The sequence below is a fragment of the Mytilus trossulus genome, chromosome 6 (genome assembly GCF_036588685.1).
Source record: "Mytilus trossulus isolate FHL-02 chromosome 6, PNRI_Mtr1.1.1.hap1, whole genome shotgun sequence".
Classification (NCBI taxonomy): Eukaryota; Metazoa; Mollusca; class Bivalvia; order Mytilida; family Mytilidae; genus Mytilus; species Mytilus trossulus.
Genome location: NC_086378.1, coordinates 9805881 through 9830383, shown reverse-complemented (window position 1 = coordinate 9830383; position 24503 = coordinate 9805881). Strand labels below are relative to the sequence as shown.

The 24503-nt window shown below is 30.4% G+C and overlaps 1 protein-coding gene across 4 annotated transcripts in view; it reads right to left on the bottom strand.

The window, feature by feature from the left end:
• The window catches only part of LOC134720738 (uncharacterized), a 77319-nt gene extending 54444 nt beyond the window's left edge, over positions 1 to 22875 (bottom strand). For 2 of the 4 annotated variants that reach the window (XM_063583205.1, XM_063583206.1), the window contains exons 1-2: positions 22788 to 22875; positions 12090 to 12175 (exon numbers count right to left, since the gene is read on the bottom strand). The gene's annotated coding sequence lies outside the window, so the exon portion shown is untranslated. Of the gene's footprint in view, positions 1 to 9613; positions 9785 to 12089; positions 12176 to 22787 lie in introns of those variants that run through there. The other 2 variants (XM_063583208.1, XM_063583207.1) reach the window with 2 other exon arrangements.
• Positions 22876 to 24503: the final 1628 nt, after the last annotated feature.

The following is a 24503-nucleotide window of genomic DNA, read 5'->3' as shown; positions in this document are numbered from 1 at the left end:
TTTAGTTTTTAAAAGTTTAATACATTGTACTTAAAATCACCAACCACTGTTCTCATCAATCTTAACGTACAAGATCACATTAAAACACAGTTAAGAAATTTCAACAAAAATCAGATTTTTACTGCTAATTTGTTATACTGATATATGTAAATAGATGGCTGAATACAACAAAATACTACTGAGTACCGGTACATGTATTTTCCTCCAGATGTACAAGCTTCCTGCAGCAATGACACAACCAGGTAAAATGTGTAAAATTGTCAACAAACACTTGAGGCAAGGTGTGCACATGTGCTTACAAGAGGTTAACTACCGGTGAACTTTGAAGTCTTAATTTGTATATATGATATGTTTTAGTTTTTAAAAGTTTAATACATTGTACTTAATCAGATAAATACTAATATGACGTAATTTTCAAAAAACAATTTTCATTTTGCAAAATAGATGAACAGTCCTTCCCTTAAATATGACCCAATTGTTGGAGAAACCAGCCTATTAGAAATCTTGAATGCTGATTTGTATTTGTTTTGTTTTGTTGGGTTGCTGTAGACACCACATCTCTTCTCATTCCTATTGGAAGTTGCAAAGAAAAAAACTTACTGTGAGATAAAAGATAAGAAGTACAATTTACCTTGTTCAACTTCCTATACAAATATGACTCCACCTTTGAATTTCAACTTAACGATACAAATTACCATCATTACACGCCATTATTATCGTCCATGTGACTAAAATAAGCAGTAACTATAAAATGCTTAAAGGTTGACACTTCATATAATGATCAATGATGTATAAAACTTATCAATTCTGATGAATAATTGATAAATGGATGAAGCAAAAAAATAATAGAAGCCAGCTACTGAAGCATATAAGATATATCTAAAATCTTATATTACCTTGCAGCCCATTGTTTACTGTAGCCCATGATTGCTCTGACATTTGACAACTTGTTTAAGGGGGTAGTGGGGTCCTGGGACCCGGAAATAAAAAAGTACCTTAAACTTGAGCGCAATTTTTTCGCTGTTCCTTATCTTGGAGGTTAAGAAGGAGGGTTGAGATCTAAGAAAAAAACATTTTCAACCCTGCAGCATTCTTGCATCTGTCCAAAGTCAGGAGCCTCTGATCTTTGTTATTCTTGTGTGATTTTTTAATTTCAGTTCATTTATATATTTTAAAAATTATTATGAGTACACATTTTGGTTTAGGGGCCAGCTGAAGCACGCCTAAGGGTTCAGGATTTTCTTGCTGTGTTGAACATTTGAAGATCCATTGGTGGCATGCAGCTGTTTTATGCTCTTTGGAAGAGTATTTGTCTCTTTGACACATTCCTCATTTCCATTCTCAAGTTTATTTTTGTTAACAGTTAGTTGAGCAAATCTGAACATGCAGTCATCCCAAACTTCCTGGGAGAGCTACTATGTATATTATTTGTTCCAATGCTTATAATTAATACTAATAAAACAAAAAGAGATTAATAATATATTTCTATTGTCTGTTTCTATCTCAGTTCTAGTTACAAAATATTGCAAAACAATAAAATGAAATGGAATTCTTTCAGGAGTAATTCCTGTTTGAAACTGACAATTGTTTTATTTCAAGATCTAGGAATAACATGATTGGTATATAAATTATGAAAAAGGAATAATATTTAATTACAATGTCAAAAGAATAACAGTTAAATTTTATATGAACATAGTACAATGTAACACAACCATAAGCATTTGTATGAAACTATGGTATTTATTATTTATCATAACATATGAAGTGGCAATCTTTCTAAACATGACATAGATTAAATTTTAACATAAACTTACTTGTCATTATTTTACACACCATAGCATTTCAAATATACCATTGTAAATTGACAGTTGACTTTGAAAAATTAATGATACTTTAAAGGCCGATTAACTGTATACTGCCAACTTGAATTGAAAAATAGCAGTATACTATCGGTAAAGTTCCTTGCTTAAATCTACAGATTTTGAGACATTCTAGTAATTAATATGTTATGTAAGACTGGGTTTTTTTTCAAATAAGGAAAAATTAGCTATCAATTGCATTATCTGACAGTTTTAGCAAATAGCCAATATCTATTTGTCTTACTAAATTTTTTAATTGAGTCATTTAAGGGGCGATAACTCTTGCAGTAATATTGTAAGATTGATATATTAGGCCACACCAATTTAATTTCTTGTTCTACTGATTTTTGGACTCCAAAAATTGGGGCGAGCGAGCGATTTGAAAATTTTTATAAAAAAATATTCAATTTGCAAATTTTTGAGGCGAGGCTTAAAAAGTAAAGACGAGCGAATATAATTTTTTTTTGTAAACATAAAATAGTAGGTTTTGACTACATTAAAACTTGATTTATCACTTGTACCTTCACATTTCTTTAATTTATGAAGTATTTTCCCTGTTCAACAAGAAATAATTGAATAATTAAATCTGGTCTATGTATGTGTGACTGACAATGAGACAATTCTCCATCCAAGTCATAATCAGTTTCAGAACAACCCCTTAATGTTATGAATATCCCTTTTATGAGGGGTCAAAATATTAAAGTTATAATATATTTTTTTTGTAAAAACACTTTCAGTACAAAAGGGCTTATATTTTCCCAAAGAACTATTCTTTGTACTTTATTTTAACAACGAACATTTTTTTTTATAGAGAATATAAGTTAGGGGGAAAGAAACCAACGTTTTGTTCTGTACTGGTATTTCTATTTATATCGGAGCACTCCCGCTTGGAATAAATTGGTTTCATGCTGAAACATATATTCTCACAGATATTTACAGTGTTGTGGGGTTTAAAATTGTTATATAAAGGCTAGACTGTGATTTTAAAAAACAAATGTTGAGATCTTTATATAATATTTACAAAAAAAATGTGCGGGAAATGGACATGATTTCATTTCCGGATGCGGGAAGCGGGAATATAATAAAAATAAAATAAATCTGTTTTGAAAAAAATAGGTGTGGGCGGTTCCGTCGAACAAGGAATCAAATTGGTGTGGCCTTAGTCAAATTGTATTGTTTGTACTGATGCCTTTAGTGAAATAAAAAGTTTCAAATTTTCATGATCAAACTGAGATTGATGAAACATTTTAAAAGTGTCATTTTTTGCAAAATTTGATCAATGTATGCATAATGTTTTTATATGCATTTTATGTTGTTAATTACAAATATTTTTCCATCACATTTATTGACCTTACAAAAATATTGAAGTGCTTGGTCACTGTTGTCTAGTCAATAATATTTCAAATTTCACGATATATATCTACTTTTCTGTACTTCGAGAATCCCTTACCCTCAATTTCTTTTCAAAATTCTAACATCTGACCATACTTTATGTCAGGTTCCATGTGTCAAAAAATCCTACTGGATAAATCTAGACTTAAAGATATGAAAATTACATAACTTATGCACAAGCCAGAATTGGGTAAAGATAAAGACATAACACAGTGACCTATAGTTACTATAACACCTTAATATACATTTGATAACGGGTTACACACGTATTCAAGGTCAAACTATCTACTTACTGATCTCAATTTTTACCAAAAAGGGAAGAATTTATATTTATGGCATAACATGTAGAGGAAATGGAACTGCTGGGAAAATCTGATATTAAGCTTGTTAATGTCAAACTTAATGCTTATGATTAGATAATACATAAAACTGTCAACAGAAATTACCAAAATATGGACAGCCCAATAATAAGATCACTATTTGACGTCACATGTATTAAGAGATGAAATCAGTCTTGTTCAACCCCAATGGAGATTTTAAGAAGTTGATGGGTGTTGGATTACCTTTTAAAGCAGGGTACAAAACCCCCCCCCCCCAAAAAAAAAAAAATAAAAAAATTTGTGTATTTTTAACATGTGTTATTGTGTCACATTGTAATCTAAACATCAATTTTGTTTTTTTTACAGGAACAAGGATGTACAAGTGAGAGGTTTATCTAGCTATAAAACCAGGTTTAATATAGCATTTCTACATTAAAAGAAATGCCTGTTCCAAGCAAGGAATATGACAGTTTTTATCCATTTATTTGATGAGTTAGAGCTTTTGATTTTGCTTTTTGATGAGGGACTTTCTGTTTGTAATTTTCCTCTGAGTTTGATATTTTTGTTATTCTACTTTTTTAGTTTCTTAACCAGATGCTCCGCAGGGCGTAGCTTTATACGACCGCAGAGGTTGAACCCTGAACGGTTGGGGCAAGTATGGACACAACATTCAAGCTGGATTCAGCTCTAAATTTGGATTGTGATTAAATAGTTGACACAGCATAGGTTTCTGACACAGAATTAATGTGTTCTAATGAACTTAAATTTTTTGTTTTCTCTTAGAGCAATTCACTATGCTGTTGAATATTAATCCTCTCAAAAAAATGTTTGAAGAAATTTTCTTTTTATTTATGAAATTTCAAATGAGAAAAATTGAACCCAATTTTTTTAATCACATCCCCCTTTCCCTTATTCCAAAACTAATCTCAATTAAAATTTCTAATGGAGTTTGCAACAATAACTACTCATTTAAATACATCATAATATATTAAGATGTAAAAAAAACTGCTTGTTATCACTGAATGGTAAAGATTATTTTAATTTATCAGTTGGTAGTAAAAAGTGAATATACATTGTATATTGTATATTACAAAGATTTAAGTTGATTCTGGACAAAGAAAGATAACTCCAATTAAAAAATATTCTTGCTATTGCACAATATTGTGAAATTAGATATTTCTTGTTGATTCTGGACAAAGAAAGATAACTCCAATTAAAAAAAATTCTTGCTATTGCACAATATTGTGAAATTAGATATTTCTTGCTTACTATTCTGGACAAAGAAAGATAACTCTAATTAAAAAAAAATTTGCTATTTCACAATATTGTGCAATTAGATATTTCTTGACATTGCACAATACTGTGCAATTGAAAAGACTTGCTATTGCACAAAACTTAATATAATAATTTTAGATCCTGATTTGGACCAACTTGAAAACTGGGCCCATAATCAAAAATCTAAGAACATGTTTGGATTCAGCATATCAAAGAACCCCAAGATTTCAATTTTTGTTAAAATCAAACTAAGTTTAATTTTGGACCCTTTGGACTTTAATGTAGACCAATTTGAAAACAGGACAAAAAATGAAGAATCTACATACACAGTTAGATTTGGCATATCAAAGAACCCCATATATTCAATTTTTGATGAAATCAAACAAAGTTTAATTTTGGACCCCGATTTGGACCAACTTGAAAACGGGGCCAATAATCAAGAATCTAAGTACATTTTTAGATTCAGCATATCAAAGAACCCAACCGATTCATTTTTTGTCAAAATCAAACTAAGTTAAATTTTGGACCCTTTGGACCTAAATGTAAACCAATTTGAAAACGGGACCAAAAGTTAAGAATTTACATACACAGTTAGATTCAGCATATCAAAGAACCCCAATTATTCAATTTTAATAAAATCAAACAAAGTTTAATTTTGGACCCTTTGGGCCCCTTATTTCTAAACTGTTGGGACCAAATCTCCCAAAATCAATACCAACCTTCCTTTTATGGTCATAAACCTTGTGTTTAAATTTCATAGATTTCTATTTACTTATACTAACGGTATGGTGCAAAAACCAAGATAAATGCTTATTTGGGCCCTTTTTTGGCCCCTAATTCCTAAACTGTTGAAACCAAAACTCCCAAAATCAATCCCAACCTTTCTTTTGTGGTCATAAACCTTGTGTCAAAATTTCATAGATTTCTATTAGCTTAAACTAAAGTTATAGTGCGAAAACAAAGAAAATGCTTATTTGGGCCCTTTTTGGCCCCTAATTCCTTAAATGTTGGGACCAAAACTCCCAAAATCAATACCAACCTTCCTTTTGTGGTCATAAACCTTGTGTTAAAATTTCATAGATTTCTATTCACTTTTACTAAAGTTAGAGTGCGAAAACTAAAAGTATTCGGACGACGACGACGACGACGACGACGACGACGACGACGACGCCAGTATGATAGCAATATACGACGAAAAATTTTTCAAATTTTACGGTCGTATAAAAAGAGACAGGATACATCATAAAAACTTCAGATTTTGAAGCTATTACTTATTTTACAAAGGCATCCTGTGGCTTGACATTTGAAGCTCATCATCTCAGCATAATACAGTTTTAAGTAGGAAGATTGGACAATTAGTTCTCTAGCACTTAGTTAACCTTTGCTTTAATGTGCTATTTATTTTATTTAGGAATTATCTCACAAGTTAAGTGGAAGCCCTCTATATAATGACTTTTCAGTCTTCAAAAAGTATAAAACGCTGAATGTACTTTTAATAGCAATATAAGTTAACAAATTACATGTATTTCATGTTATGTAACATGCACCTTTGTCTATTTAGATACTTAAATGTTAAATAACAATTATCTAGCCCCTCAAAATCAATTATAAGTAATGATTTTAGCATATAACTGTAAAATCCTCCTAGCTGTGAGACCTTCTTTACTAATTAATGTCAATATATAGGTTTTGATGAAGCAGTAGGAGTATTTTATGTGTAAAGATTTATGGTTTGTTTTTATCTACCTGTTTGTTTACCTTGCTGGTTAACACTTCAAAACATATAATACAATCTGTCAATCAATTGTTTTATTCAGGTAAAGTAATCTGAAATCCCTTATTGCCAGCTATGACACCTCTCTAATTAGCCAGAAATAAAAACAAAATGCAATGTTATGCTTTTTTTATCTCATGCACCTCAGACATAATAAAAGCAACAAATAAGGTACAGCATAAAAATGCACCTATAATGTAGTCAAAGTTTTGCAATCAATATTGCTAAGAACTAAGAAGTCCATATAAAAACAAGGTGACGAAGTGTGTTTTTCATTGAGAGCCTTAGTAAAGTGGTAAGCGCATTGGACTACCAGCACAAAGGCTCCTGGTTGGATCCCTGTTCCAGGAACTGAATTTTCGATTCTCTCTTGACACCATTTTCGAATATGGTCTTAGACAACCATGATAGTCCATTGGAAAAGGACAATAACTGGCTGACCTATGTTAAGAGAGAACAATTTCTCTTGCACATAAAAGACACTCTTGTAGATTTCGAAAAATGCAGACTAATACCGCTACAAGGCAGCACTTGCACCCTCTAAGTTGAAAGGGATTAATATAAGTTGCAATGACTTGTTTTCCAATCCACTATGAATAAATTTGTTTAAACTAGTATTGAAGTAACTATAATCCACCAGGATTCAAAAGACTTCTGACTTCTTCTTTAAATCTGAACATTTAATACTGGTAAAGAGATATCTTAAAGAAATTGAACCTTTAATTCTCTGTTTACTACCTATAAACTTAAACTATAAATCTTAAATGATTGAACTTCAAAATAAACTTTGTTTAAACATTATAACAGTGTATTATAACAGATATTATCTGAAAGATGACTACTAAGAAAACCATCATTATTGCTATATTACTGCTAGGAAATTTGGTAATTTAAACTTCAGCAGTTGTATTTTAAACAAATGTTCTTATTTTGCGAATTAAAATCTATTTCAATATTTAGTTGCTGGAATAACAATTAACAATGCAATCCAGAAGTTAGCCTAACATTCCACATGGCCAGGCCAGTAGATGGTCATTTTTGGGTATCAAAATCTGCAAAATACTGTTTTGAATCATGCATTGGGAAAAAACGGAAATCTTTAATGAAAAATTATCAAATAGCAACTACTTTGCATATGACTTTGATATTTAGATTATTCATGAGGTAAGAGGTAAGACCTAAGACAGAATTATTGTAGAAAGTGTTGTATAAAGCAGATGTACACCATTACCTCTGTTCTGAACATGTTGACAATATGTCATGGACATACACAATCACTGCTTTGGTAACTGTATTACAAGAGATATTTAAGAACTTTAAATTAAAGCATTATGTTCTGAACAAAATTGAGAATGGAAATAGGGAATGTGTCAAAGAAACAGCAACCCGACCATAGATGTTTAAACCAACATATGCAGTATGGGCTTGCTCATTGTTGAAGGCTGTACGGTGACCTATAATTGTTAATGTTTGTGTCATTTTGGTCTTTTTGGATAGTTGTCTCATTGGCAATCATACCACATCTTCTTTTTTATATCTATTTCTAAACCAATTAAAAAAAAGCATTGAGAATTCTCTTAAATAATTCATCAAAATCAATTCAGTGGCATAAAGGATTTAAATAAGAAATACAGAAAAACAAACAATGAAACCTCTAAACCAACCCTTGATTTCCTAAGCAATGCAATAACAAAAGTTGCAGTCAATACTTACAAACCAATCATCAGGAATAAACTACTGTATAACTTTTTTACAAAAGGGAGCAGGTGTCTGAGCAATTTCAACTGTACATTTTCTACATCGAATACAATTAATAAGTGAAAATAATCATTGTAAATATATTTTTTTTTGTGTTAAAGTAGGCATGCTTAACAAGATCATTTCACCTCATTTAACCACTACAAGGGGCTGATATCAGTTACCTCCCCTTGGTTCTAGAAAACTAATTTTACATGTAGAACTGTAGAAAAAAAAATGTCATTGAGGTCATGTTATATTGAGAAGGAACTTTGACATCCATCCTATTATCCTTGTAAAATAATCATAAGGAAAATTTTTGTCCTAATATAAAATCTAAAATCAGAACAATAATTTGAAGTCATTTCTTCCATGGAAAGCAGGTTGGACGAGACTTTATAGTCAAAAATTTGATTGTGACCTGTATCTTAACACTTGACTTGTACACAACAAGCTGTTGCAAATAATGCCAAATATCATATTTAAAATTTCAGATAATTAACATGATGACATGTCAACCCCAGACTTACACTGAAGTAACTTAAGGGTCATTTTCTAACTTCTAAATGATTTTTTCCAGAAGCTTTAACAACTTATTTTTGATGACTTTTTACCTGACCACAGACTGAACCTTGCCAGTGTCAAGTGTTTATACATGTAAACAAAAATGTAATTAAAGTTCATTCTTAGAGCATGTTCATAATCGTAGACAAATTTCAATATATGTGTATGCCAATAAATGTCATACTGTCGACTCATTATGATACATATGAGATACAAATTTTAGTGGATTTTGTGGGTGAAGGTGAACCATAATTTTAGATGTTCAATATAGTACTTTTTTTTATAGGCTGGAACTTAAGTGTACAAAATTAAAGCGCTCATGAAAATTAGTTGGTTGACGGCATCATAACAATATACATGTACTGTGGATTCAATTTTCTTTGGAGAAAGTTCTAATTTTAGTGGATTTTATACATCACAAATTTAAAGGTTCATTCCATATAAAAATTCAATAAAGTATCTATTTATTGTTTGTAGGCTTTGGGAAATCCACAAAAAATCATGTTTTTCCAATCCATCCAAACAAATGAATACACATGCAGTCACAATAAATCATTTAAAATAAAGTAAGAAATGTCAACATAGCATCTAGTGGAAATCATTACATAACCATATCATCATATCGAAAAATCCTTAACCGATATTCTGCTAAGTCTGAGAATTTGCACATAGAATTTAGATCACATATTTACCATTAGTTATAACTGTATTCCATTAAATTGTAATTTTCATACTGTCACTCACTTCCGTGTTTTAACACCAATTGAAAGTTTTACCTATATTTTGATTAATCATTTCATAATTGTAAACATTTATATTTGAAACAAATGTATATAATCGTTTCCTTATGGCATTATATATACATGTACATGTACAAGTGTCTACAAGTATTTTCTTGGACAGGATTGGTCCGTCTCAAGATAAGACCCGATCCGGGACTGTGGTCACTGATAAACGTTAATGTAAAAGTTTATATAAGAACATGACAATTATAGATTAGAACATTTAGTAGAAACAAATCAAAATTGCAAACTACACACCAAACTACTACAACATGAAATTTAATCAATTTTTAAATTGTTTTATATGTGAAAGGTAATATGTTCATACTACATAGCAATTTTAAATGGTATTCCACAGAAAATTAGCAATTATCATTGACATTTTAAATCTTTTCAACATTACTGAAATGAAATTAGAAATCTAAGTTGAAAAAAAAAAATATTTTCATAAGTTCTAAATGCAATTCATCATCAAATCATATTGATATTCAACTAATGCATGGGGAAGAATTCTTGTTCTTACATTATATGAAATCTACATGCTTTGAAATGTTTCTTTTGTTCTAATATATATGCCATTTGTTCTGACATTTTATGAAATCTACATGCTTTGAAATATGTTTCTTTTGGTCTAATAAGCCACTTATTTAACAAATGTGCCATGAAATTACATAGTTTTGCAGATACAGCTAAGAAGGAACTTACTTGTTTCTCATACTACTAGCCACAATTAATTAACAAATGTGACAATAAACATGATATATATACCAAATCATTTTATTGTTACAATGATGAAATCTACAACAGCACACTTGACATTCATAAGCATCACTTGGGAAATAGATATCAGACCAAAATCACTTTTTTTTCACATGTGTTATATATAGTGCCACAGGCAATTTATACATAGCACCATATGGAACTTCTAGTTAGATCATGTACATGTATATCATGAGGGGGGAAATTTACATACAAGTACTTGAGAAATTAGGACATCAAACATCAGACCAAAATCACTTACTTTTATATGTGTTTTATACACAGGGCCACAGGCATTTTATACATGGCACCATATGGAACTTCAGTAAAATCATGTATATCATGTGGGGGAAAATTCACTTGTACTTGGGAAATAAACATCAGACCAAAATCACTTATTTTTACATGTGTTTTATACACAGGGCCACAGGCATTTTTTACATGGTACCATATCGAACTTTGAGTTGTATTATCATGTATATTATCAACTTCCAAGCAAGGACAGAAGCTCATAAACTCAGCAATCATAACAGGACTTTGGGAAAGTGTGGAGAGCCTACAAACTGTTTCGGAAGTTGGTATATTATGAGGGGGAAATTCTTTCCTACTGTGAAGACAAGTTTGACACTTTCAAAACAATTTTGTATTTAAAGAGTATTGCAGATTGCAGATTTCAGATCACATATCATATTCTCTTATCTCTGATTTTTGTAACTAATAAATTATGAGGTAACCAAATTAGCCATGTATGCATGGCTTAAGGGAGAGTTAGATCATACTGAAATATTAGTACCTTCATGTCTAACCCTCTGTTATTGGGTTAGTATTTCTTTAAATTTTACTATTTGATAAAAAAACAGATACTGTTTGCTTTAAATGTATACACTTATGAGGGCATTTAACCCAAAAACTATAGGTACTGTCAATTCAGAAATTATCGTATGCATTTATTATTGAGATTTTGTCATATTAGACTTAAATGTGATATTTTTTTTTTGGCGATATAGAGAAAAATCAATTTAAGTCGTAAATTCAGAAATTATTGCTATGTTTTAATTATTGTGAAAATTGCATCAGGATTATAATCGAAACTTGAATTTTGAATTTTTTTATATGGTACCCAATTTCATTTAAGAACATCTTGGTGTAAACAACAGAAATGTATGGTAAAGTTATGATGATGGAATGTTTTAACAACCTAAATACCTGCCAACTGTCACTATTTGGGAGGGATTTCCCACATGGAGGCTACCAAATTGAAATTTTGAAAGAGCAATTTTGTCCACAATTTTAAACAAAACAATTAATTTTACAATGTCTTTAGGCTAATATAAATATGAAGAAGCCAAAAAAACAACTTTAAAATGTATTTGAAGGCCCCCTTGAAGGTTTTTTAGGACTAGGACAGCCATCTAGCACGCAAAACCCCATGGGCAGGTATGAACCTTGACTGGCTATACAGCCCTTGCACAGTCAGTAAAGTTATTGTTTCATATTTATAATGGTACTATAAATCATCAATTGCAAGTTATCACTTGGGTGCAAGTGCACAAGAACCAGTCAGGTGCACAGAAGGTGAACAACATTTGATAATTTAATATTTGACAATAAACAAAATTAAAATTACCTTTGTATTTACAAATTTCTCTAATGTACAAAACATTTGTTTCACATATCTGTATAAATAACTTGGGATATATCAGTCATTCTCATCTGAAATAAAATTAACATAAAAAGTGAAATAAACCATAAAAATCAAGGTACTAGGTAGTACATCTCACATCTATACGAACCATCTTTCCTAAAAGATGTGTAGATAAAAACAAAAGGAAAAGGACTATTTATACACTGAAATAGTTAATAACATTCTTTTCATGGAAAAATTTATAACTTTTCCCCCCATTTTGGGGTATAATAAGTAATATGAATTTCTCTGGTCTCCTTATTTTAACTATGTATAAATATTATTTATATGATTTATGATATGTATATATACAATGTATATGTACATGTAGTAATAATTGCATATTTGCTGTTCATTTTAATCCAAAATCAAAGTTTGAAATCACCCTTCACTTAAAACAAAACTGGACAAATCAACCCCATTCCTTTTAACTTTAAAGTGTGCTTATTAATTCAGCACATTTAGCTATATGCATTTAGAGCTCTATAGTTTACATTCCAGACACTTTAGAGCTCTATAGTTTACATTCCAGACACTTTAGAGCACTATAGTTTACATTCAAGACACTTTAGAGGTCAATAGTTTACATTCAAGACACTTTAGAGCTCTATAGTTGACATTCCAGACACTTTAGAGCTCTATAGTTTACATTCCAGACACTTAAGAGCTCTATAGTTTACATTCCAGACACTTTAGAGCTCTATAGTTGACATTCCAGACACTTTAGAGCACTATAGTTTACATTCCAGACACTTTAGAGGTCAATAGTTTACATTCAAGACACTTTAGAGCTCTATAGTTGACATTCCAGACACTTTAGAGCTCTATAGTTTACATTCAAGACACTTTAGAGCTCTATAGTTTACATTCAAGACACTTTAGAGCTCTATAGTTTACATTCAAAACACTTTAGAGCTCTATAGTTTACATTCCAGACACTTTAGAGCTCTATAGTTTACATTCAAGACACTTAAGAGCTCTATCGTTTACATTCCAGACACTTTAGAGCTCTATAGTTTACATTCCAGACACTTTAGAGCTCTATAGTTTACATTCCAGACACTTTAGAGCTCTATAGTTTACATTCAAAACACTTGTCTCTTGCTACATGTAATATATATACAAAATAATTGAACTTCTAAATATCTTTGCTATATGTTGTATGTTGTTTGAATTGGTTTGTTGTGACGTATTGTCATATATATATGTCATGTATAAAATTGAGAATGGAAATGGGGAATGTGTCAAAGAGACAACAACCCGACCAAAATAAAAAAAACACAACAGCAGAAGGTCACCAACAGGTCTTCAATGTAGCGAGAAATTCCCGCACCTGGAGGCGTCCTTCAGCTGGCCCCTAAACAAATATATACTAGTTCAGTGATAATGAACGCCATACTAATTTCCAAATTGTACACAAGAAACTAAAATTTAAATAATACAAGACTAACAAAGACCAGAGGCTCCTGACTTGGGACAGGAGCAAAAATGCGGCGGGGTTAAACATGTTTGTGAGATCTCAACCCTCCCCCTATACCTCTAACCAGTGTAGAAAAGTAAAAGCATAACAATATGCACATTAAAATTCAGTTCAAGAGAAGTCCGAGTCTGATGTCAGAAGATGTAACCAAAGAAAATAAACAAAATGACAATAATACATAAATAACAACAGACTACTAGCAGTTAACTGACATGCCAGCTCCTGACTTCAATTAAACTGACTGAAAGATTATGATTTCATCATATGAACATCAGGCACAATCCTTCCCGTAAGGGGTTTAGTATCATACCATCATAACATATATGAGAAGAACATAACCTGTGTCATGTGTGTTTCAGTCTAAACAAGAATGTGTCCCCAGTACATGAATGCCCCACTCACACTATCATTTTCCATGTTCAGTGGACCGTGACATTGGGGTAAAAACTCTAATTTGGCAATAAAATTAGAAAGATCATATCATAGGGAACATGTCTACCAAGTTTGAAGTCGATTGGACTTCAACTTCATCAAAAACTACCTTGACTAAAAACTTTAACCTGAAGCGGGACAGACGGACGAACAAACGGACGCACAGACCAGAAAACATATTGCCCCCCTACTATCGTAGGTGGGGCATAAAAACCAAATTCAATTCATATCAAATAATACACAGGGTATCTGGTCTATTTATATATGATATTTCTACTTCAGGTTATTTCAAATTGGTTAAAATATTGAAAATAGTACGTTTTAATCCCAAAAAAAATTTAATGTCAAATGTGTATCTCCATTTACCTAAAAATATATACATATATTTACCAGTAAAATAAAACTATGTCCAAATATATAAATATCTTTAAGAAGTGACAAGAAATTGGTCAAATCACAGCAGATAGAAAATCATTTTAATCTTCAACATTCCAATTTTCGAGTATGAAACTAAAACAAAGTTGACCTTAATATTAACCTTATTGAACATAAACTTGTGTGTCGATTTTGCATAGCTTCCATGTTATGTCCAATAAATTTCATATAATTCTACTTATTCTTTTCAATTCCATGTACACATACATGTACATATATGCATGTATATGAATTTTTGACATGTAAACTAATATTATAATCATTATTAATGGACTAATGGTATCTCAAAATATGTCAATTTTTCAAATATTTACACCTCCTGAAACAAAAGCTGTTTTTTATCAGCTATATTTAGAGAAGGGGATAAGGCAACTGTGCAGAGTGAGAAGTTAAAGCAAAATTATAAAGAATGAAAATGAGGAATGTGTCAAAGAGACAACAACCCAACCAAAGAGCAGAATACAGTCAAATGCCAACAACAGGTCTTCAACACAGAGAGAAAATTTGCACCTTGAGGTGGGCATCCCAAGTTGTGGAGGAATTGATCAATGAGATCTACATTTACTTTATCATTGTGAGGTAAATTTTCTAGGCACTTAATAATACATAAATTATTTTTTTATATAATTCTATTACACCACTATAAGTCTTAAAATGGCTGGAAAGGTTAGGTATGAACAGATCGATAGCTGGTTGCGTAACGTCCAGTGGCAAATATTTCATGTATGTTAAAGACGAGAACATATTAACAATAAATACAATAGGTAGATCCTGTTAAAGAGGATGTCCAGGATGAAGGTCTCTGAAATCTTGACTGCTGCTGGAAAATGTCAAAGATAAATTGGAAAGGCCTAGCAGAGAGGAATTTTGTCTTGCAACCCCTCAAAGAGTTGTTGCAAGGGTTCTTAAGGTGCAGAGTGTGACACATTATTAAAACAAGGCCTCAGATTTAATGTCCTCATTCTAACCAGACATGGCTGCATACTTGTACATCACACACAGCCAAATGGATGCCCAATTGGGCAAGAATATTATTACCAGTCAGTAGAACACCAAAGTGACCCTATTTCTTTTCCTGTCACCATTGGGGAACTGAGTCATAGATCTGTCAGAGAGAGCAAGACTGACCATACCTTGTAATTAACGAAGCCAATTACAAATTAAAGGCTAATTAATCAAAAATCATTTTCAAATTTACTACAATTTTTTCCAATTCTTGAGCTTAGCCAAAATTAATTTTTGCATTACCATCTACTGAATTTTTTAAACACATTTTTTTGTACATCTTATATTTATGTCAATACAATGTTAAAATCTCAATATGTTAAAATTTATTTTCTTCTAACCTGACAAGTACTTGTGAAAAACTCCTCGCTCATGTATATATAGATTATACTATTTTGGAAAAAATAATAATTTTGAGATATATTTACTTTAATATCCAATTCAAAATAACACTTTGTTGTCAAAATTAACATGTATGTGTATAAAATCATTTATTATGCCATAACTTTAATAACAAGTTAAGATTTTTTTCACCTGTAAACACATTTTTTAAATCAAAAGCATACATATTAAAAAATCTAAATGTGACTTTTCACAACTGTTCATTCCCCTGTTGCATACTGAAGATAAATTTCAACATTTAGATTGAAATGTCATTTGATAATATATGATTACTAGTATACATTATGTACATGTACATGTAAGATTACAAGTATATGATGTGCTTGCCAATGAGACAAGTCTCCAAAAAGACCAAAGAGACCAAACTAAAATGACATAGAAGTTAACTAACAACTACAGGTCACTTTACAGCCTTGGACAATTGCATGGTAGCAAATCCCATACAATATAGACAGCTATAAATGTAAAACAACTAACACTAACTGCCTTATTTATGTTCAAAACATTATGAAAAAATAATCATTTCAGTGCTATTGGGTATATCAATTGTGGTAAGATTTTATTGTGACAGGAAGACAGGGTGTCGGAGAACCTTCAGTAGGAATCTAACACCCCTATTCACAAGAAATTATAGAATTAAAAATTTCAAATTTGATTTTTACAGTCAGAGTTGAATTCATTTTCATTACAAAAGTGTTTGATCTTTATTTCTCTTTTGTTTTAAAAACAATTCAAATGTTTTCTTCTATAATGTATTATGTAAGACTAACAGATGGATCACATACTTATGATCTAAGATAGGTACTGTACTTAATAATCAGATTAAATTCCTTTTATTTCATTGTTTGGGATCAATAATTAAGTTATAAAAAGATCAAATGTATATTTATCCAGAAAGGATGCCACAGACAATGTCATTGAAGATGTAAATATATCTTTTAAAAGTACTTCAGAGATGAAATTCTTAACAATGTTTTAAAATTAACCTAACTAAAAAGTAAATGTTTACCTTCTTATACATGTACATGTATATGAAAGTGAAGTGCAATTTTTCTTTGGATTGAATAAGAGATATAATTTTTGTACATGTTTATTGTTATCCTCTTATGACCAATATATCATAAGAAGTATTAAATTATAAATCTGACAAATAAAACAAGTACAAAAAAATACAAAAAATGAATGTGTTAAATATCTTTAGGCTTAAGAATTGAGAAATGATTGTTCCCTGCTTAAAAGAAAACAAATACAAAACCTGTCCAAAAGGCTAACACTAAACAGATGTAATTCATATGGCTGAGTAAACATTGCATACTTGTACATGCTGTACGATGTAAGTTAAATTTCAGGGGCGGATCCAGCCATTTTAAAAAAGGGGGTTCCAACTACATGTCCCCATTCAAATGCATTGATCGTCCAAAAAAAGGGGGGTTCCAACTCCCGGAACCCCCCCTCTGGATCTGCGCTTGCACAAATTACTGAAATTATTATCATTTTCAACAACAAAAAAATAAGTGTTTAAAAGTAGCCAAGTTTTCCAGGCGTTCTTTTCTTGACTAGATGATTGAAGATAAATTAAAATATAAACAAACTAACCTGACCATACCACTCAATAAAGAAATACATTTAAAACGTTTCTATCATTTTGATAAATTCTTTACACTATTATCACTTGAAAATAAACATGTAATACCCTGTGGGAAAACTAATTGTACAATCAGATGGAGATTTACAAATAAGAGTTATAATTTATTACACAAACTGCATTTCACCTGAATAAATCAACATTTAAGAGACTTATAAAATTAAAGCTTAACACATTTAAATCTGTCCTTGTCCTCTTGATAAAGCCCTCAGCAAAAGTTTACAATAATATTTTGATATAAATTGGATCTGTATCAACGCAGTTCTTACTAACAAACTTAGTATACACATTGTATATATTATATACATGTGCTTCTTCTATCATAGTATAATCTATCTTTATCAGAATTAAGAATCTACTATGATATATCAGATCTGTTTACTGTTACCACCCTAGCACACTTTTAATATTTTGTTCTGAGGATCATACATGTATATAGATTTGGCCTGATTGCCATGATTATGGCTGATTGTATTGGGTGTGGTTCAGACAGCTATGTTGTCTATCTATGGAAAGGTTATCCTTACAAGATTATGCAATTGATTTCAACTAGAACCAAGAACAATATAAAAAATTTCAACTAATTAAGTACAATGTACTAAATTTGCATCCTAATAGAATTTTTTTTTAAGGTACATGTATATTATTGTTTAGCGAACAAATGTACCTCAAGGCTCAATTTCACAACAGCATGACGTATTTGTATGCATTACTACAAATGACAATTATTAGAAAAAATTATGACATTTATGCATTGTTGTCTGAATGTTTTTTTTAGAGAATTATTTTTTACCAAACATGTTGTTTTTAAGAAAGATGTATTAAACTAACCACAAAAATAAATTTGAATTATACTAAAGCCATGTGAAAACCGGTAACTCACAACAATCTTGGATGGACATCTGACATCCACCATTTGTTTACATGTACATTTATACAAACACTTCTGGACTTATCTACAAGATGCACATGTTTAAACCAGGTTAATTCAAACAAACCTTAGGATGTTTAGACAGATTGACCTTCATGACCTTTAAAACATGTTGATTCAGAAACATGAAAGACCAAAGTTGATGTTATAAAAGATTTATAGCTTTTAAAAAACTAAAAGTGAAGTTAAATCATTTTTTTTCTATTTATACAAATACTTATTTTTGTTGTAAAATTTCTCATGGGAAATTTAAAATAGCATCCAAATAAAAGGGAAACTTACAAATGATATCTTATAAATTTGTATAATTTTTGAAATTTGTTGTGTCAAGGGAAACCAAATACATCTTAACAGCACTAGAAACAGTGGCAGATCCAGAAATTTATAAGAGGGGGTCCACTGACTGCTGAAGAGAGGGACAGCTCCAGGCATGCTTCAGTGATTCCCTATATAAACAACCAAGTTTTTCCCACAAAAAGGGGGGGCTGGGCCACCCGAAAAAAATCTCTAAATCGCATCTGAGAAAGAACAAGTGTATTATATACATTTGTACATGTTTAATATTGTATTCACATCTGTATGGTTCACACTTCAGTGAATGAGGACAAAAAGAAAATGATATCCATAAATTCATCCTCATCCTTTGTGAATTCAGAATCAGTAATTAGACAAAAACAGTACATCATATATTAATAGAATTTATATATTTAAATTTTAATGGGGCATATTAACAACTAGCCCAAAAAAATAAAAGTCATGGTAGGATCAAAGGATGTGTTTTCTGCAAAATCATTTTAAAAGAAATTTAATAAGTAATTCTTCACAATTCTAAATTGAACTTTATTACATGTAACTTTCTGGTCATTTTGTCTAACATCATGATGTAGGAGGACGTAAACATGGTTACCAGTGTCATTAGGGTAACTTATCATTTTGACACTATTCTATTATATATATTTATCTGTACTTGTAAAATGACAATCATTACTATTGTATTATAATGTTTATAACAATTATCAGGCTGAGTTAGAATAAAAAAAAACATGAACAATTTCCTACAATGTAAGAGCACCTATAGCCTTAAAAAGTTGTAGTGAGTAGTTTAATAGTCAAAACAACATTAGATCAATTCTCATTGAATATTTAATTGCACTGTCATGATTGTACAAATAAAAAAAGTTTTCGATGTATCAATATCAAAAGACTTTGTTCTTGCATAATTTAACAGCACTGTCATGATTGTACAGTACACATATTCAAAGTTTTACATGTATCAATATTTAAGGACTTTGTTTTTGCATCAACATTTCAAGAAAACCCCCAATATGTTTTATTTATGAACATGTAAAGTTTTTTTATGTAGAAGAAAGTGGCAGTTTACATTAATCATTTTAAACATTTTAAAATTTTTATCTTATCTACATGTACATGTAATCAGAATTTTCTTTTAATACAAATGTAGCAAATAATAATTATTTGTAGATTTATTCAAATTCACATTATTTATGTATGAAAATAAGCTTTTTCTATGCATTTAAAATAGAAGATCAAAACAATTGCTAACAGTCTATTTCTAGTTCTAACATATTTTTCACTAATGATGATGCAAATATTTTTATTTACAAAACAAATTCAAGTGATTTTTTTTTTTTTATTTCCTTGAAAGTTCATTTGGTCCATTAACCAATTTATTTGTTTTCCTGTTAGCAATCATTTTCATATTCACAAACATCATGAACATTTTGAATTGCAAAATGTGACATTATTGGTAAATAATAACATTTCTTGGAATATGAATGTATACAATATACATGCATGTATATATGTAGTGAATGTATAGTGTATAATGTACATGTGGGCTATCAATACTTACAGATATGACAATAATTGCAATTATTTCCTTAAGAAAATGGATTTTTGCTAGATAAAAGTGTTTAAAACATTTTTTCACAAAAATAAACTGATTAAATAATTGATGATTTTTCTCCATGAAATTTAATGAAAAGTATTTATAAAAATATTAAAACAAAAGGAAATGTGTGCATATTTTCTAAAGAGCTTTGTAGCATTTCAACAATGCTGTAGAATTTCATCAGTGAAATTCCTTCTATAAAGGTAATTTATAAAAAGACATTAATTTTTGCAGCTTTGAACAGAAATGAAGATTCCATTGAAATTTATTTTAGGGTTTTATACCTCAATTTGTTGACTAATATATTTTTTTTTAATTTTGCAAATCACATTGATTTATTTGTGTAGTTTCACTGGACCATGAACTGAAGCATACTGATTTTTTTTAATCAAGCATGTTATTTAGCAGGAAATACATGACAGATAAAATTTGTCTTTCCAATCTTCCAGTCTAAACTCTGAGATTTCAACTTTTTAATAATTTTGTAATAAATATTTTTTGCATTAAAAATATTTTCTGATACTGGGAACAGAGGCATGAAATTTTTACAATCCTGTTTTTACTATAATCATGGAAATGCTGAGGATTTCAAAAATATATTTAAGTTCTGAACAAAAAACTAAATATGTAATCAGATTTCTACAAAGTGTTGCCTCAATCCAAAATCTTTTTTGGGGGAAACAATAAGGTATGAGTCTTCACATTAGATTGCTGTATTTCACAGTTAAATTTTTACTGAATATTGTTAACTTAAAACCTATTTAAATCCCTGGTACTGGCTGTCAAAACAACTCAAAACTATGTACATGTAACAGTAAATTTGGTCCGGTAATAAAATTTGTCCTCCAGACTTTTTTTCCTAGTTAATCAAGTCCATGTCCATGATTTTCCTAGGAATATAAGTCCTAGGACAAATGTTCCTAGGAAAATAAGTCCATACCTAGCAAATTATGTCCGGAACTTGTTTTCCTAGGAAAAATTGTCCCAAAACTTGTTTTTCTTATAGTTTTATTATATCATAAAATATATTTAAAATAGATGAAAAAAAAATGTTAGATAAGATTGGAAAATTTCCTTATTTTTTTCCAATTAAAATGAAGGACATTTCCTTTATAACCTAATTAAAACATGAATATTGAGTTCCCATTGCTTATAACATTTTGCTTTTATAATAAAAGACGTGGACATTTTTACCTAGGACTACTAATGACACTCACTGACATAGACATGATTTCCTAGGAAAGTTAGTCTGGGGACATTAATTTTATTATAAAAAATTAATACACAACTCTTTCTACAATATTAAAACATATAACATTTATATTCACCTTTTGAGATTAAGGGCATGGACATTTTAACCTAGAACTATTAATGACATGGACATGATTTCCTAGGAAAATTAGTCTGGAGACAAATTTTATTTAACAGATTGATACACAATTTTTTCGTTTTGTCTTTTGCTATATTAAAACATATTACATTTATATTCACCTTTTAAAATTAAGGGCATGGACATTTTAACTTAGGACTATTAATGACATGGACATGATTTCCTAGGAAAATTAGTCTGGGGACATGGATTTATTCAAAAATATAACTATGCAACTCTTAAACATTACTAAAACATAACCTTTAAATGTTCATTGTTTAAATGTAATTGAATTTATTATATGATTTTAAAGGACATGATTACCTAGGAAAATTAGTCTGGGGACACATATTACTAACATCGGACTAAATATACTAGTAAATTCTGTAACCATGGACTTTTTATACTAGTAATGTTTGTCCACCCAGACACATTTTACCAGGACAAATTTATCACTTACACATGTAATGGTACATGAATGCATATATGTTACTACTAATCTCATCACACTTTTGTTACAATTATAAATGTATTATTATCATGGTTATATACTTTTGCTTGTGTCATGTCTGTATATATTTTATAACAGTTTAAGTAATTTAAGATTTTAATTATTGTTTTTATTGCACTCTTAGTACAAATTCCGCCTAATAAGATACAGATAATATTTATTATAAAATGCCTAATCATCATGTAATGGTCAAACATATTGGCTGTTCTAAATCATAGTGACAAAACAAAACATATTACAGTTCACATGAAGGAATTGCTGCCCTTCAATTACTTGATATTTTTTTTCTTTTCACATACATTTGTACTACAAATAATTGGTCCTGCATTATGCAGAATAATTTTGGACATGACATTTCATATTTTTATTTTTCCTTGGTTGGAATTGTTCCATATTTTCTTGTAATCACGCATAGTTGTTGCACCTGTTGTATTGCTATCAACATTTGGTTCCATTAATGACCATATTCATTATTCCATATAAATAACCGACTGACAACTATTTCTTTATTAAACTTACCCATATCTTTAGTTTACATCGGTGGTCAACAAAAAGTGAAAATGAACCGGAAGTGATCTTGTTGGCGCCATCGTTGTCGCAAATTATAGGGACGCAACTCCAATTTCCCGCGTTTTTTTTGTTTAACCAAGGATTTGTATATTAGAAGGTTCTAAGAATCTTAGTTACTATATAAAATCCTTAATCAAATAGAGACTTTTTGTTTAACAATTGCAATGAAGTTAGGCTGGAGCGGTACCAATAGTATTCTATTTTCTCCTTACATAAATAATATCATAAAAACGCATTATACCAGGAGAGTGCCAAATGAGATTTAAGAAAAAGAGATTGAAAATACGATAAGGGGGTTTAAAGCTCAAACATTATGATCTTGATGTGACCAAAAGGGAGTGTATTAGGAATTTTTTTTACGTTTTGTATCTTACGTTAAGAATTCTGTGTGCCATTGTCGACATATTATGTTGGTACAGTCACTCCACAATTTGAAATTTTGGTGTGCAAATATTTTACACTGACTGAGTCCTACCCACGCTATAAACCGTTTGCATAAAATTTGCCGCGATTGAAACTTTATAAGTACTGTACATATTCCATCTGTATAATGTAGTCGGTGAAGGCTTTGTTACGATACGAAATGCTCATTCGGATTCATACACTGTTCTGAACTTTTCTGCCGGATCAATTGACTCCCAGTAGTATAGGACATTTGAGCGAGAGAAAAAAAAGTCGACAGTTTTGGGTTTAAAAGTTTGAACCAGTTGCAAAAAAAAGTTTAATAAGTATTGTTCATCTTAGCGAGATAAATTATTTCATAGAGTTTTCGCTAAAATAGGTTATAAAAAGTTCACGTTAACTGTTAAATATTGCGATAAAACGGGTTATAAATTACAGCTTTTGTCCAAAGATCCATAATTTAATAAAAATAAAAAAACATATATTATTTTGCGCTAGGAAGTTGCTACAAAACTTGATAAGTAAGTTGGATCTGCTATTCTATTGATTTGCAGTTATAACCTTACTTTTGGATAAGTTAACAACGTTCCTGAAAAGAAGCATCTGGTTCTTGTTGTTCGGCTTGTATTCAGTAAATGAAATTTGATATAATGGTTTAACTATATACTTATTAATTGCTTCCCTGTGTGAAGGAACGAAACTTGGTATTTAAAACTTTAAAATTATTCTCAATTATTTCTTAGTATACACATTTTGAAAATTTAAACCCTATTAAATGTTTTGTTATATGATTGTAAATAAGTGTTATTTATTTCTTAGGTTTACTTTTATCAAGAAAACGGTATTATTAGCTGGGACTAACCCCTCAACCACTTTGCACATAAATACCAGCCGTTGACTTATAAAAAAGAAGATGTGGTATGATTGCCAATGAGACAACTATCCACAAAAGACCAAAATGACACAAACATTAACAACTATAGGTCACCGTTGTTCATCTCGACTCTAGGTTGTCTAGTTCTAACTCGACTAGCATTTCAATGACCGACCCCCTTCTTTAGACCTGTAATCGCCTGTTTCGAATCTGGCTGCTCTACGTTGTATTCTTTCCAATTTATATATATCATGTTGTGTATATTGGTCCCATTTACATATCATGGCTCCATATTCCATAGTTGATCGTACTTATGATATATATGCGTTTGTGGGTTTTTTTTTGCAATCTTTTGTGCAGACTCGTAGATATCTTCTTAGAAAGCTGAC